This window comes from Rutidosis leptorrhynchoides, chromosome 6 (genome assembly GCF_046630445.1).
Source record: "Rutidosis leptorrhynchoides isolate AG116_Rl617_1_P2 chromosome 6, CSIRO_AGI_Rlap_v1, whole genome shotgun sequence".
Lineage (NCBI taxonomy): Eukaryota > Viridiplantae > Streptophyta > Magnoliopsida > Asterales > Asteraceae > Rutidosis > Rutidosis leptorrhynchoides.
This window is the reverse complement of record NC_092338.1, coordinates 237,027,777-237,045,218: the sequence shown is the minus strand read 5'-3', so window position 1 is coordinate 237,045,218 and position 17,442 is coordinate 237,027,777.

Below are 17,442 nucleotides of genomic sequence, written 5' to 3'. Positions count from 1 at the left end.
GTTATGCTTACGGATTAGTAATGTTCGCTTCTCACCAAAGTGAGAACAAGAACATCGGGCTACAACTATTAAACAAAACGTTTCCACAAGTGACGGAGTCGGTAATTGGGGTAAGAAATGAGGTTTTTAGATTATTACGGGACTGTTGGACATTACGTAACCCTCGTCCCTTTGATGACGTTACAACACGCTGTCTTATCAACGGCCATAACGGTTATGTTGCACAAGACCAAGGATGGGAAGTAGTCCTAGTAAAACCAGAATGCATGACTTGTTTCTGGACGTATGAATTACGTGTCTTTATTGCCTTTGCTGAACGACTTGTGTACTAGCTAGAATTGTCTTCACAACTATCTTGTATCAAAGTTATTGTGTGCTATATTTCATGCTTTATGTAAAATAAGCGGTATTGTAAGTTTGTAAAATATTGTATAAAAGTTTGAACGCGAAATATTATTATAATCAGTTTTTCATATAGAATTGTAGTAGTTGAATTGTATATTAGCTACTAAGTATGAACTTAACGGGTAGGTACTACCCGAATTTAAACTTATAAAACGCTAATATGAAGAAAAAGCTTTTATAAATGAGTTCATATTATGCTACGAAATACTATTAACTACTCTTAATATTCTGTATGATTAACTTGTTCCATTTAACTATTTTGAAGGAAATGGCACCGACTACTCGACACACCGTGAATATGAATGAAGAGGAATTCCGTACTTTTCTAGCTTCAAACATAGCCGCAGTACAGGCTGCGCTACATACCAACAATAACCTTGGATCTAGCAGTACAGGAAATCGTGTAGGATGCACCTACAAAGAATTCACTGCCTGCAAACCTTTGGAATTTGATGGAACCGAAGGACCGATCGGATTGAAACGGTGGACCGAGAAGGTTGAATCGGTGTTTGCCATAAGTAAGTGTACTGAAGAGGACAAAGTGAAGTACGCTACGCATACCTTCACAGGTTCTGCGTTAACATGGTGGAATACCTATCTAGAGCAAGTGGGACAAGATGATGCGTACGCACTACCGTGGTCAGCATTCAAGCACTTGATGAACGAGAAGTACCGTCCCAGAACCGAGGTCAATAAGCTCAAGACAGAACTTAGAGGGTTACGAACCCAAGGATTTGATATTACCACGTACGAAAGACGATTCACAGAATTGTGCCTATTGTGTCCGGGAGCATTCGAAGATGAGGAAGAGAAGATCGACGCGTTTGTGAAAGGATTACCGGAAAGAATCCAAGAAGATATAAGTTCACACGAGCCCGCCTCCATACAACAGGCATGTAGAATGGCTCACAAACTAGTGAACCAGATTGAAGAAAGAATTAAAGAACAGACTGCTGAAGAGGCCAATGTGAAGCAAGTCAAAAGAAAGTGGGAGGAAAACGGTGATAAGAATCACCAATACAACAACAACAGCAATTACAACAATAATCGCAACAATTATCCCAACAATCGCAACATCAATCGCAACTACAACAAACGGCCCAACAACAACAACAACAACAACAACAGCAACTACAACAATCATCCCAACAACAATAATAACCGCAACAACAACAACAATCAGAAGCAACTATGCCAAAGGTGTGAAAAGAATCACTCGGGGTTCTGCACCAAATTTTGCAACAAGTGTAAAAGAAATGGTCATAGCGCGGCGAAGTGTGAGGTCTACGGACCAGGGGTTAATAGAACGAAAGGAACAAATGGTGTCGGAACGAGTAATGGCGGAGCAAGTAGTGTCGGAGCAAGTTATGCCAATGTAGTTTGTTATAAATGTGGAAAACCAGGCCACATTATTAGAAATTGCCCGAACCAGGAGAACACGAATGGACAAGGCCGTGGAAGAGTTTTCAATATTAATGCGGTAGAGGCACAGGAAGACCCGGAGCTTGTTACGGGTACGTTTCTTATTGACAATAAATCTGCTTACGTTTTATTTGATTCGGGTGCGGATAGAAGCTATATGAGTAGAGATTTTTGTGCTAAATTAAGTTGTCCATTGACGCCTTTGGATAGTAAATTTTTACTCGAATTAGCAAATGGTAAATTAATTTCAGCAGATAATATATGTCGGAATCGAGAAATTAAACTGGTTAGCGAAACATTTAAGATTGATTTGATACCAGTAGAGTTAGGGAGTTTTGATGTGATAATCGGTATGGACTGGTTGAAAGAAGTGAAAGCGGAGATCGTTTGTTACAAAAATGCAATTCGCATTATACGAGAAAAAGGAAAACCCTTAATGGTGTACGGAGAAAAGGGCAACACGAAGCTACATCTTATTAGTAATTTGAAGGCACAAAAACTAATAAGAAAAGGTTGCTATGCTGTTCTAGCACACGTCGAGAAAGTACAAACTGAAGAAAAGAGCATCAATGATGTTCCCATTGCAAAAGAATTTCCCGATGTATTTCCGAAAGAATTACCGGGATTACCCCCACATCGATCCGTTGAATTTCAAATAGATCTTGTACCAGGAGCTGCACCAATAGCTCGTGCTCCTTACAGACTCGCACCCAGCGAGATGAAAGAACTGCAAAGCCAATTACAAGAACTTTTAGAGCGTGGTTTCATTCAACCAAGCACATCACCGTGGGGAGCTCCTGTTTTGTTTGTCAAGAAGAAAGATGGTACATTCAGGTTGTGTATCGACTACCGAGAGTTGAACAAACTTACCATCAAGAACCGCTACCCACTACCGAGAATCGACGACTTATTTGATCAACTACAAGGCTCGTCTGTTTATTCAAAGATTGACTTACGTTCCGGGTATCATCAAATGCGGGTGAAAGAAGATGATATTCCAAAGACTGCTTTCAGAACACGTTATGGTCATTACGAGTTTATGGTCATGCCGTTTGGTTTAACTAATGCACCAGCTGTGTTCATGGACCTTATGAACCGAGTGTGTGGACCATACCTTGACAAGTTTGTCATTGTTTTCATTGATGACATACTTATTTACTCAAAGAATGACCAAGAACACGGTGAACATTTGAGAAAGGTGTTAGAAGTATTGAGGAAGGAAGAATTGTACGCTAAGTTTTCAAAGTGTGCATTTTGGTTGGAAGAAGTTCAATTCCTCGGTCACATAGTGAACAAAGAAGGTATTAAGGTGGATCCGGCAAAGATAGAAACTGTTGAAAAGTGGGAAACCCCGAAAACTCCGAAACACATACGCCAGTTTTTAGGACTAGCTGGTTACTACAGAAGGTTCATCCAAGACTTTTCCAGAATAGCAAAACCCTTGACTGCATTAACGCATAAAGGGAAGAAATTTGAATGGAATGATGAACAAGAGAAAGCGTTTCAGTTATTGAAGAAAAAGCTAACTACGGCACCTATATTGTCATTGCCTGAAGGGAATGATGATTTTGTGATTTATTGTGACGCATCAAAGCAAGGTCTCGGTTGTGTATTAATGCAACGAACGAAGGTGATTGCTTATGCGTCTAGACAATTGAAGATTCACGAACAAAATTATACGACACATGATTTGGAATTAGGCGCGGTTGTTTTTGCATTAAAGACTTGGAGGCACTACTTATATGGGGTCAAAAGTATTATATATACCGACCACAAAAGTCTTCAACACATATTTAATCAGAAACAACTGAATATGAGGCAGCGTAGGTGGATTGAATTATTGAATGATTACGATTTTGAGATTCGTTACCACCCGGGGAAGGCAAATGTGGTAGCCGATGCCTTGAGCAGGAAGGATAGAGAACCCATTCGAGTAAAATCTATGAATATAATGATTCATAATAACATTACTACTCAAATAAAGGAGGCGCAACAAGGAGTTTTAAAAGAGGGAAATTTAAAGGATGAAATACCCAAAGGATCGGAGAAGCATCTTAATATTCGGGAAGACGGAACCCGGTATAGGGCTGAAAGGATTTGGGTACCAAAATTTGGAGATATGAGAGAAATGGTACTTAGAGAAGCTCATAAAACCAGATACTCAATACATCCTGGAACGGGGAAGATGTACAAGGATCTCAAGAAACATTTTTGGTGGCCGGGTATGAAAGCCGATGTTGCTAAATACGTAGGAGAATGTTTGACGTGTTCTAAGGTCAAAGCTGAGCATCAGAAACCATCAGGTCTACTTCAACAACCCGAAATCCCGGAATGGAAATGGGAAAACATTACCATGGATTTCATCACTAAATTGCCAAGGACTGCAAGTGGTTTTGATACTATTTGGGTAATTGTTGATCGTCTCACCAAATCAGCACACTTCCTACCAATAAGAGAAGATGACAAGATGGAGAAGTTAGCACGACTGTATTTGAAGGAAGTCGTCTCCAGACATGGAATACCAATCTCTATTATCTCTGATAGGGATGGCAGATTTATTTCAAGATTCTGGCAGACATTACAGCAAGCATTAGGAACTCGTCTAGACATGAGTACTGCCTATCATCCACAAACTGATGGGCAGAGCGAAAGGACGATACAAACGCTTGAAGACATGCTACGAGCATGTGTTATTGATTTCGGAAACAGTTGGGATCGACATCTACCGTTAGCAGAATTTTCCTACAACAACAGCTACCATTCAAGCATTGAGATGGCGCCGTTTGAAGCACTTTATGGTAGAAAGTGCAGGTCTCCGATTTGTTGGAGTGAGGTGGGGGATAGACAGATTACGGGTCCGGAGATTATACAAGAAACTACCGAGAAGATCATCCAAATTCAACAACGGTTGAAAACCGCCCAAAGTCGACAAAAGAGCTACGCTGACATTAAAAGAAAAGATATAGAATTTGAAATTGGAGAGATGGTCATGCTTAAAGTTTCACCTTGGAAAGGCGTTGTTCGATTTGGTAAACGAGGGAAATTAAATCCAAGGTATATTGGACCATTCAAGATTATTGATCGTGTCGGACCAGTAGCTTACCGACTTGAGTTACCTCAACAACTCGCGGCTGTACATAACACTTTCCACGTCTCGAATTTGAAGAAATGTTTTGCTAAAGAAGATCTCACTATTCCGTTAGATGAAATCCAAATCAACGAAAAACTCCAATTCATCGAAGAACCCGTCGAAATAATGGATCGTGAGGTTAAAAGACTTAAGCAAAACAAGATACCAATTGTTAAGGTTCGATGGAATGCTCGTAGAGGACCCGAGTTCACCTGGGAGCGTGAAGATCAGATGAAGAAGAAATACCCGCATCTATTTCCAGAAGATTCGTCAACACCTTCAACAGCTTAAAATTTCGGGACGAAATTTATTTAACGGGTAGGTACTGTAGTGACCCGAACTTTTCCATGTTTATATATATTAATTGAGATTGATGTTTACATGATTAAATGTTTCCAACATGTTAAGCAATCAAACTTGTTAAGACTTGATTAATTGAAATAGGTTTCATATAGACAATTGACCACCCAAGTTGACCGGTGATTCACGAACGTTAAAACTTGTAAAAAAACTATATGATGACATATATATGGTTATATATATAGTTAACATGATATTATGATAAGTAAACATATCATTAATTATATTAACAATGAACTACATATGTAAAAACAAGACTACTAACTTAATGATTTTGAAACGAGACATATATGTAACGTTTATCGTTGTAACGACATTTAATGTATATATCATATTAAGAGATATTCGTACATCATAATATCATGATAATATAATAATTTAAAATCTCTTTTGTTATTATAAACATTGGGTTAACAACATTTAACAAGATCGTTAACCTAAAGGTTTCAAAACAACACTTACATGTAACGACTAACGATGACTTAACGACTCAGTTAAAATGTATATACATGTAGTGTTTTAATATGTATTTATACACTTTTGAAAGACTTCAATACACTTATCAAAATACTTCTACTTAACAAAAATGCTTACAATTACATTCTCGTTCAGTTTCATCAACAATTCTACTCGTATGCACCCGTATTCGTACTCGTACAATACACAGCTTTTAAATGTATGTACTATTGGTATATACACTCCAATGATCAGCTCTTAGCAGCCCATGTGAGTCACCTAACACATGTGGGAACCATCATTTGGCAACTAGCATGAAATATCTCATAAGATTACAAAAATATGAGTAATCATTCATGACTTATTTACATGAAAACAAAATTACATATCCTTTATATCTAATCCATACACCAACGACCAAAAACACCTACAAACACTTTAATTCTTCAATTTTCTTCATCTAATTGAACTCTCTCAAGTTCTATCTTCAAGTTCTAAGTGTTCTTCATAAATTCCAAAAGTTCTAGTTTCATAAAATCAAGAATACTTTCAAGTTTGCTAGCTCACTTCCAATCTTGTAAGGTGATCATCCAACCTCAAGAAATCTTTGTTTCTTACAGTAGGTTATCATTCTAATACAAGGTAATAATCATATTCAAACTTTGGTTCAATTTCTATAACTATAACAATCTTATTTCAAGTGATGATCTTACTTGAACTTGTTTTCGTGTCATGATTTTGCTTCAAGAACTTTGAGCCATCCAAGGATCCATTGAAGCTAGATCCATTTTTCTCTTTTCCAGTAGGTTCATCCAAGGAACTTAAGGTGGTAATGATGTTCATAACATCATTCGATTCATACATATAAAGCTATCTTATTCGAAGGTTTAAACTTGTAATCACTAGAACATAGTTTAGTTAATTCTAAACTTGTTCGCAAACAAAAGTTAATCCTTCTAACTTGACTTTTAAAATCAACTAAACACATGTTCTATATCTATATGATATGCTAACTTAATGATTTAAAACCTGGAAACACGAAAAACACCGTAAAACCGGATTTACGCCGTCGTAGTAACACCGCGGGCTGTTTTGGGTTAGTTAATTAAAAACTATGATAAACTTTGATTTAAAAGTTGTTATTCTGAGAAAATGATTTTTATTATGAACATGAAACTATATCCAAAAATTATGGTTAAACTCAAAGTGGAAGTATGTTTTCTAAAATGGTCATCTAGACGTCGTTCTTTCGACTGAAATGACTACCTTTACAAAAACGACTTGTAACTTATTTTTCCGACTAGAAACCTATACTTTTTTTGTTTAGATTCATAAAATAGAGTTCAATATGAAACCATAGCAATTTGATTCACTCAAAACGGATTTAAAATGAAGAAGTTATGGGTAAAACAAAATTGGATAATTTTTCTCATTTTAGCTACGTGAAAATTGGTAACAAATCTATTCCAACCATAACTTAATCAACTTGTATTATATATTATGTAATCTTGAGATACCATAGACACGTATACAATGTTTCGACCTATCATGTCGACACATCTATATATATTTCAGAACAACCATAGACACTCTATATGTGAATGTTGGAGTTAGCTATACAGGGTTGAGGTTGATTCCAAAATATATATAGTTTGAGTTGTGATCAATACTGAGATACGTATACACTGGGTCGTGGATTGATTCAAGATAATATTTATCGATTTATTTCTGTACATCTAACTGTGGACAACTAGTTGTAGGTTACTAACGAGGGCAGCTGACTTAATAAACTTAAAACATCAAAATATATTAAAAGTGTTGTAAATATATTTTGAACATACTTTGATATATATGTATATATTGTTATAGGTTCGTGAATCAACCAGTGGCCAAGTCTTACTTCCCGACGAAGTAAAAATCTGTGAAAGTGAGTTATAGTCCCATTTTTAAAATCTAATATTTTTGGGATGAGAATACATGCAGGTTTTATAAATGATTTACAAAATAGACACAAGTACGTGAAACTACATTCTATGGTTGAATTATCGAAATCGAATATGCCCCTTTTTATTAAGTCTGGTAATCTAAGAATTAGGGAACAGACACCCTAATTGACGCAAATCCTAAAAATAGATCTATTGGGCCTAACAAACCCCATCCAAAGTACCGGATGCTTTAGTACTTCGAAATTTATATCATATCCGAAGGGTGTCCCGGAATGATGGGGATATTCTTATATATGCATCTTGTTATTGTCGGTTACCAGGTGTTCACCATATGAATGATTTTTATCTCTATGTATGGGATGTGTATTGAAATATGAAATCTTGTGGTCTATTGTTACGATTTGATATATATAGGTTAAACCTATAACTCACCAACATTTTTGTTGACGTTTTAAGCATGTTTATTCTCAGGTGATTATTAAGAGCTTCCGCTGTCGCATACTTAAATAAGGACAAGATTTGGAGTCCATGCTTGTATGATATTGTGTAAAAACTGCATTCAAGAAACTTATTTTGTTGTAACATATTTGTATTGTAAACCATTATGTAATGGTCGTGTGTAAACAGGATATTTTAGATTATCATTATTTGATAATCTACGTAAAGCTTTTTAAACCTTTATTGATGAAATAAAGGTTATGGTTTGTTTAAAAATGAATGCAGTCTTTGAAAAACGTCTCATATAGAGGTCAAAACCTCGCAACGAAATCAATTAATATGGAACGTTTTTAATCAATAAGAACGGGACATTTCATAATCATCGTTCTACGAATCGTTCTACATAAATTATCTCCGTCCTTCATGGCGATTATGTAATCTCTAATGTTTTAGAGATTATGTACTCTAGTTCTAGCCGCAAATCTGATGAGTTTAATATCACATTAACTCATTAAATCCATGATTACATCTGAAGAGAATATATATGTAAGTATATTTTCATAAAGATTGCAATTAAAAATTCTTTCGTACAAACTGTTAATGGTGAAAATATTTTAACGGGTAGGTAATACCTGAGGAATATTTAGATTTCACATTAATAAGTTAAACTGTACATTCTTCGAATCTGATTCAACAATCATTTACTATCATATTTACATTCACCGATATACAAATCCGTTCACCACAGAATAACCATATTCATCCAATTTCAAATTTGGATTTTGATTTATCAGAATCCAACAAGTGGCATAATGAAAAAATAATGGACACAATAAAAATTGATTAGAAACAGACTAATTAACAATATGAAATTTTGTTAAGAAACCACGCTAACAAGATCCTAGCTAACTGTTTCTAGCTAACTGGTTATATTTTATTTATCGCAATTTAATTATCACAATTTACATTCTCGCAATTTTATTTATCGTCATTTAATTTCTGTTATTTATTTTACGCACTTTATTTATCGTCATTCTGTTATTTACGCATTTTAAATATCGGGACACGTATACAATGTTTTGACATATCATATCGACCCATATATATATATATATATATATATATATATATATATATATATATATATATATATATATATATATATATATAGTTTGAGTTGTGATCGAGTCTGAGACATGTACTCGGGTCACGATACGTATTAATTAATTCGAATATTATATATTAAATTAAATATGAATTATTGGACTGTTATTTGTGGACTATCGACCGTGGACTAATAACATTGAACAATTAAAATGAATTACAATATTGATTAAAACATATGAAACTAAACAATTCTTCAAGTCTGCCACTTGATTTCATCTTAAACCTCAATTGTATCTTGACGATTACAATCCGCGTTCAAACCTTTCATGATTCTTGAAAACACCTCAATCGAGAGGATAAACCAACCGCACTTCATCTACGGAAGAAAAGATTTATGCATATAGTTATACACCTAAGAAACTCTCGGCAACTGGGTAAAAGTTTAACACGTAGCCGCGTCAGAACCTTTGGCAATTATTAGCAAAAATAACTTTGCGATCCCTTTTCAAAGTAGCCAATTTTGTCACAGCTCCAGCAAGTCAACTTCAACTTTTCATTCGAAGTAGCCTTACTATAATCCTGATATATACAATTACCCTTTTTATACCGGAGAATTCTTTTATATTCCACCATATTACCAGCAGACGTACCAACAACCTCGTTGCTTTTTGGCTTAAATCTCTCTGACAAATCATTATATTTATTCATTGAAACCCTATCATATACTCATCCGCATCTTGTAACGAGAACTGCCATAATAATTACCGAGAATCAGCAATCAGTACTTTGAAGGCTCACAACATATCTACATCAACAGTTATATGTATGACATTTATCTCTAGAAATTATGATCTCTCATTCTGAAATTCTGAAAAGCACTCAGTCACAAGTCAATACTCTGAATATTGGAAAAGCTGAATGAAGCAGCAGAAACCATAGACAACCGTAAACGACCTTAATCATCGAAAGTTGATGATAAAGAATAGTATGTTGAAAAAGCTCAGAAAAGTTGGAACTGGAAAACGGATTGAGCTAAAAATGAAGGAGACCAAGGACAAATACAAGGACCATACCATATATTCAAAGAATCCAGATAATTCTGGATCCGAGGAAACCTTCAACGAATATTTTGCTCTGTACTCATGTTAAAATCTTGCGAAAAAAAAATCTTCCTCATCAATCATCGAACTTAGAAATTCCAAAATATCATCATCAATATCTTCAATATTTCTGAGGATATTTTCATAAATATTCTCGTCCGAAATTATATACCTCTTCGTGCTTCCTGTGTATCATTATATTGGAAACATTCAATAAAAAATGTAGTACCGAAAAGCAGATTATGCGAAACTATGAAGAAAGCCGTGGACAAATCACAAAGAATAAGTTTGACTTCAAAGAATCCAAATGATTCAATGTCTGCTAAAGTCTTTAGTGATATCTTGCTCTTTACTCTAAACTCTTGCAGACAATAGTTTCTATCATCCGCTCATCTTAGATATTCCGAGATATTATCGTATCTTTCATTATAAATATCCTCCATATTTCTGGAGATATTTTTTTATAACTATTCTTATCTGAAATCATTAATCTCTTCGTGCTATCAGTATTACATCATATAGAAACTGTTAGTTTCTATATTCTGTAAACTTTTGAGCTTAAAATATGAATGCTATTGAAGTAATGTTGGAAACTGATGCATGAATTAGTATAATATAATGACATTTGATCAACGTGATTATATTACAGTAAGTCATGCTGAGTTTCTAATGGGACGTGATGATTCACAGATCATAACGTCATCATGTGCCATGTTACATAACTCTTTCATTATACTTAACTTGTGAACATATCAAGAAAATATATTCTTGATAGTTCTATTCTCAGTGATTCAGGTAATTTGACAAAACAAATCGTGCTACTACCTTTCCTTTCTACCTTGTATACTATGATAATTCGAACCTCCATACCTATGAATTCTAGACCATTACTTGCTAAAAGTAATCAAAAGCATGAAGATCCGAAATAGAAAGGGGGTATAAATCGCAGCAAATAAGAGAGAGCATTAACTGTGAATGACAATGATTATAGGAGACAGAAGTAGGGACATCGAAATATAAGAGAAAATATAAAGCCCAATAACAACACGGAGGTTACAAACCGTGGATATTAATACGAATAGCAATATAAAGACACAGTAGAATTAAGAATAGTATCACCCAAATGTAATAGTAGAAGTAAACAGATTCTTCTGATGGAAGATTGAAAAGAATGATGACAGAAATGATAATTAGGAAAATATCAAGGATTAGAAATGGATTAAGCATTTTCATAATCTTTTGGATGTATGAACTAAGAAAGAAAGTATAGGAATGGTGAGAATAATGGAACGGAAGAGTTTAATTTATAATGGAAATATCAGACAGAGTAATCGAGACAGATCACCATATTTAATTATAGAGATCTTAATTTCCTTACTCGCCGAAGAATCAAATCTTTTAGGTTTCGAAAATTTTCTTTAAATCCCTTGAATTTCGAAATTCAACTAAGATAACGTCAAAATTTAAGACGAAACTTTATTTATTCATTTCAATATTTTGTGACAGCTTCACTTGTACCCTTCACATAATCGAATTGTTTTATCCATATTACTCACTGATGATAAAACTCTAATGATCAACTCATATTCGTCATGAATACATTTTTATTGTTAACCATGATGATCCCACTCAAATTTCGGGACGAAATTTCTTTAACGGGTAGGTACTGTGACGACCCAGAAATTTTCGACCAAATTTAAACTTAATATTTATATGATTTTGACATGATAAGCAAAGTCTATTTAATCAAATCTCAAAATGTTTGAACTATTTTTCATGAATGCATTTGACATTTGGCTATGCCCGACGATTCACGAACAATTACTTGTATATAGATATGTATATATAAATTCTATACATAATGAATATGGTTATAATTTTTAAATATTATATGTAAGAATTTATAATATTTCATTTTGATAATTATGTATTAATATTAATTTGTTATATTAATGTTATTATTATTTGTATCATTATTAACACTACTATTAATAATTATTATCATTAATAATTATTATTATCATTATTATTAATATTATTATTATTATTAATGTTAAAAACATTATTAGTATTATATATTAAATATAAATTATAAAAATAATTAATTAGCCAAATCTGTTTCCTATCAATCAATTTGATTATGCTTTACCCGTGATGGAATTAATTAAGATATATGTACGAAATTTGTCTATCACTAAATTGAGTGAAGAATTACTGTAACTAATTGATTAAGTATATCATTTTGATTGGTTCTTATTGACTAAACTATTTAAAATGATTACTTTCAGTTTCACGTCCTTTTCTCTAGGATAATGAATATGATATGTGAAGATATTATATCTCTATATCTATGTATATCTATACTTTCATATAGAGAATGCATGGAAAAACCTCACACAACCACTTGAATCCATATTTTTCTTATCTTTCTTTTCTATTTTTTCTTTCTTTCTTTTGTCGAAAACACATACACTAACCCCATTCGACAACCATCATCATCATGTTATTTTATTTGTGTCTTCTGTTTCAAGTTAAATCATCATATTATCACAACTAACCGATCATCTAACTAAACCCATAGTTGCTACTCTTACTTGCTTTCTGTTTTCTATTTTAAATCAAACACCACATCAACCACCACTAACACTTGTATGCCCTGATTATTACTTCTTGTTTGGTCACCCAACTCAACATTACCTCATGCCATCATTGCTGTTTTAATCCGATTCACAACAAGACCCCAAGACTACAAACCCATCCTCCACCTCACGGCCAACCACAACCACCACCATGTCACCTAGTTTCTCTCTACTCTCCCTCTACAATTCAATAAAACAACACCACCGAACACCCTACAACCATTTTCTTTTTTACTGTTATTGTTATGAGTATGCTTTCTGCTTCCTAGTTTATATAAGCGCCCGAATCAAACAAACCACTTGTAAGCCTATAACTAAGTGCTCGTGTATTTTAATGGGATGATTTATATTAAAGTTGATAAGATACCACTTGGCATTTTTTTTTCTTTAATTCTTTCTTTTGGCCGACATTTTATGATCATGAAGACCCCACCTGATTACGCATGATTTAATGTTGTTGCTTTTCCTTTTTCTTTTGGCCAACACCTAATAAACCAATAACCACATGGTCATGGCCCCATTCTCATGTTATAACCGTAAAACTTGATTTAAATCAGAATATTATTTGTTTCCTTACTGCTTGAACGGCACCCAAACACCACGACACTATCCATCTTTTTTACTGCAGTTCGATTACCCAGCAAAACCGAACCACTTGCTTTATAATTTTTTTTTTTTCGAAACCCAGCTGTTTCATTTTTTTTGGCTAAAGCTACACTTTTTTTCCCCTTTTGTTCGAACCCCGCTAGATTAAAGAAAGGAAATCGATAATGATTATAGCACCATGGATGTTGAAATGCACATTCTTTTCTTCCCACTATGTCGACAATCTCTATAGAAAAAAAGACCCACTTACATATAATAACTAAAAAGTGGCGGTTATATATATATATATATATATATATATATATATTTTGCCGACAAGCCATAAACCCCAAAAACCCCTATCAGATTAGATATATCCTTTAATATATTTCGGGAGTTTTGGATGAAGTTGTTGGGCCATCGAATGATACGATTAGTGGGCCGAGATTTAATTATTGTTGGGCCATGAATAACTGTTGGGCCGATGTGTATATGGGCCAAATGTTAAACTTGCTGCTGTACATATCGTATTTATGTGAAAACATTGTTGCACGAACTAGTAATGATACGGGTAAATGATTTAGATGATGGTTGTGATGATAATTAAGATAATAGATGAGGTTGATATATGAAGTATTATGGAGACAGTGAAGTGTCAATGATGATCATAGATGATTATGATCAAGGATGTTAAATGGGTTTTTGTTTTAAGAAGAAGTAGAGGAACAATAGTAAATGAGTTAAAATAATATAGGGTTGCAATTAAAATAGAAAGTGATGGATAGAGAAATGGTTAGGCAGTTTGATGGTTGAATGGGAGGTTGCGGGTTCGAGCCTGGGCATGGCAATTATTCTTTTTGGAGTTTTTTCTAGTAAGGTAGTCATTATTATTATTATTATTATTATTATTATTATTATTATTATTATTATTATTATTATTGTTATTATTATTATTATTATTATTATTATTATTATTATTATTATTATTATTATTATTATTATTATTATTATTATTATTATTATTATTATTATTATTATTAACATGATTTAAGAGTATTAATGTTATTAACATTAGTATTAGTATTATCATTAAGAATTAATATAAGGATTATCATTGTTATTATTAACTTATAAACATTCTTATTTATTTTTACTAGTATTATCAATATTATTAGTATTATAAGTATTTTCATTAACATTATTACTATTTTTAACATTATCATTATTATTAAAATTTCATTATTTTTTTTATTATAATTATTAAAATTATTATTTTATATATAGTAACACAACTTTTTATTTAATATTATTAATCTATCAAATAACTATGACAACTAAACTCAATATATACAACTTAACGATATTAATATTTTTATATATAAAATAAATATACTTAATTTATTAAGAAAACCTATAAATTTTAATATAAAATTTATATAACTAATTATATATAAATTTGTTCGATTACCATTACATGTGTTAATATCTATATAACTGATATAGGTTCGTGAATCCGAGGCCAACCCTGTACTTGTTCAGTATCTCCGTATGCATATTTTTACTACAAAATATCGTATGGTGAGTTTCATTTGCCTTTTTACCCTTTATATTTTTGGGCTGAGAATACATGCGCAACTTTTATAACTGTTTTACGAAATAGACACAAGTAATCGAAATTACGTTCTATGGTTGAATGATCGAACTGAATATGCCCCTTTTTAGTCTGGTAATCTAAGAATTAGGGAACAGACATCCTAATTGACGCGAACTCTAAAGATAGATCTATCGGGCCCAAATGCCCCATCCAAAGTACCGGATGCTTTAGTACTTCGAAATTTATATCATGTCCGAAGGAGGATCCCGGAATGATGGGGATATTCTTATATGCATATTGTGAATGTCGATTACCAGGTGTTCAATCCATATGAATGATATTTTGTCTCTATGCATGGGACGTATATTTATGAGAACAGTATATGGAAATCTTGTGGTCTATTAAAATGTTGATAATGGTTATTTATGTTAAACTAATGAACTCACCAACCTTTTGGTTGACACTTTTAAGCATGTTTATTCTCAGGTACGAAAGAAATCTTCCGCTGTGTAATTGCTCATTTTAAAGATATTATTTGGAATCATTCATGACATATTTCAAAAGACGTTGCATTCGAGTCGTTGAGATCATCAAGATTATTATTAAATCAGTTATAGTTAGATATATTATAAAATGGTATGCATGCCGTCAACTTTTGTTGTAATGAAAGATTATCTTTTCAAAAACGAATGCAATGTTTGTAAAATGTATCATATAGAGGTCAAATACCTCGCGATGTAATCAACTGTTGTGAATCGTTTATAATCGATATGGACTTCGTCTGGATGGATTTGGACAGGTCCTTTCAACCGAGAGTTGAACAAACTTACCATCAAGAACCGTTACCCATTACCGAGAATCGACGACTTATTTGATCAACTACAAGGCTCGTCGGTTTATTCAAAGATCGATTTACGTTTTGGATATCACTAACTGCGGGTGAAAGAGGATGACATTCCGAAGACTGCTTTTAGGACTCGTTACAGTCATTACGAGTTTATGGTTATGCTGTTTGGATTAACTAATGCACCAGCTGTGTTCATGGACCTCATGAACCGAGTGTGTGGACCATATCTTGATAAGTTTGTCATTGTTTTCATCGATGACATACTTATTTACTCGAAGAATGATCAAGAGCACGAAGAACATTTGAGAAAAGTGCTAGAGTTGCTGAAAAAAAAAAAACTGTACGCTAAGTTTTCAAAGTGTGCATTTTGGTTGGAAGAAGTTCAATTCCTCGGTCATATAGTGAACAAGGAAGGTATTCAGGTGGATCCAGCAAAGATTGAAACCGTTGAAAAGTGGAAAACCCCGATAACTCTGAAACACATACGCCAGTTTTTAGGACTAGCTGGTTACTACAGAAGGTTCATCCAAGACTTTTCCAGAATAGCAAAACCCTTGACTGCATTAACGCATAAAGGGAAGAAATTTGAATGGAAAGATAAAGACAAGAGAAAGCATTTCAATTGTTAAAGAAAAAGTTAACTACGGCACCTATATTGTCATTACCTGAAGAGAATGATGATTTTGTGATATATTGTGACGCCTCAAAGCAAGGTCTCGGTTGTGTATTAATGAAACGAACGAAAGTAATTGCTTATGCATCTAGATAATTGAAGATTCATGAGCAGAATTATACGACGCATGATTTGGAATTAGGCGCGGTTGTTTTTGCATTAAAGACTTGGAGGCACTACTTATATGGGGTTAAAAGTATTATATATACCGACCACAAAAGTCTTCAACACATATTTAATCAGAAACAACTGAACATGAGGCAGTACAGATGGATTGAATTGTTGAATGATTATGACTTTGAGATTCGTTACCACCCAGGGAAGGCAAATGTGGTAGCCGACGCCTTGAGCAGAAAGGACAGAGAACCCATTCGTGTAAAATCTATGAATATAATGATTCAAATTAACCTTACTACTCAAATAAAGGAGGCGTAACAAGGAGTTTTAAAAGAGGGAAACTTAAAGGATGAAATACCCAAAGGATTGGAGAAGCATCTTAATATTCAGGAAGACGGAACCCGGTATAGGGCTGAAAGAATTTGGGTACCAAAATTTGGAGATATGAGAGAAATGGTACTTAGAGAAGCCCATAAAACCATATACTCAATACATCCTGGAAGGGGGAAGATGTACAAGGATCTCAAGAAACATTTTTGGTGGCCAGGTATGAAAGCCGATGTTACTAAATATGTAGGGGAATGTTTGACGTGTTCTAAGGTCAAAGCTGAGCATCAGAAACC